Raw genomic sequence first — 1,291 nt, 5'->3', positions numbered from 1 at the left:
TTAGCAATGCACTGACCAAATTGCTCAAGAAAAGGAATTTAAAAATGTGTATGCAGTTTGTTTCCTCTGAAGCACCTTACAGATTGCCTTGAATATTCGAGGCATTTAGTGAATATCTGTACACTGATTCTATTTAATAAAAGTAGACTTTAGTCTGAACTCCCTAGTAGAATGAAAGGGCCTCCCAGGCAGCATATTTAATCTTTAAAATACTTAACTTCTAAAAGGAAGTTCTGACTCCTAGCTGTCATTTGGAACTTACTGTTACAAAGTGTTCCCAGGGTATCATAATCTTCCAAAGAGTCACAGATCACTCGCCATTGAGAAAAGACAGAGTTCGGACTTATAAGAGTGGAATCAAAGTTGCTTCTTGATCCCATCAAGTCATCGGTGCAGATATCGCAAACGTTTCTCCCAGTCGCAAAATTCCAGTAAGGAAGGGAGAAAGAAGGCTCTTGCAACATGTCCTAGATCACAAAAACTCTGTTAATATTCTCTGTTTCTGTTTACAATTCTTCTTCTTTGCTTGGTTTACTCTCCGGCAGTCTATTTCTAGTAGCTCTCTTTAGCCACTGAAGTACCAGTGAGTGTATCAGTGGTGTCTGAGGGGCCCAGAGGGGTCAAACACCTAATTTAATAAACCTTAGAATTTACGATAAGGACTCATTTAAGCATCAGAGGGTATGAAGCTCAACTCATTATGAAGAAAATCTGCAAGTGATTTGGAGTGGAAAAAGATCTTCCTTCTCTTTCTTAGGCAGATAATTACATTTCTATTGGTTATACCAAAAATTATCAGTAATAACATCCTCTCCTTGACATTTCCACATTTTTCCATTTTCCTATCTTTCCTTCAAGCATCACTAACTTTTACTCTGGAGCTAGATCCAGCTTTGAAATATGTTTTGTGGAACAGTGATTTTTGTTTTGTTCTGTTTTGAAATTTCATTTGAATGACTTTAAAGTATTTAGATTCTGGTTTGGCCACAGGTCACATGGGCTCTTTCACACTTATCTGCCTGGGTACGATTTGGTGTTTCATTTAGACACTCTGCTTCAGAATGTTAACTACTAAGATTCAGGCTTCTGGATAAAACTCATACAGACAGAAATGCTAAACAGAAGCAAAATTAATCTTCGTGCCTATTGTTCTTTAGACCAGACACCTAGTTTCTATTTAGAGCTGATCTCATATTTTAAAAAAATGCTGGGCTCGAGATCACATGCTTACATTACTATGTTCCTTAAGACATATATTTACTTGTTACTTCTCAGTTTTTTTGGCCTTTCA

The sequence above is a fragment of the Propithecus coquereli genome, unplaced genomic scaffold (genome assembly GCF_000956105.1).
Source record: "Propithecus coquereli isolate 6110/MARCELLA unplaced genomic scaffold, Pcoq_1.0 Scaffold95, whole genome shotgun sequence".
In the NCBI taxonomy this organism is placed as follows: domain Eukaryota; kingdom Metazoa; phylum Chordata; class Mammalia; order Primates; family Indriidae; genus Propithecus; species Propithecus coquereli.
This window is presented reverse-complemented; position numbering follows the sequence as displayed.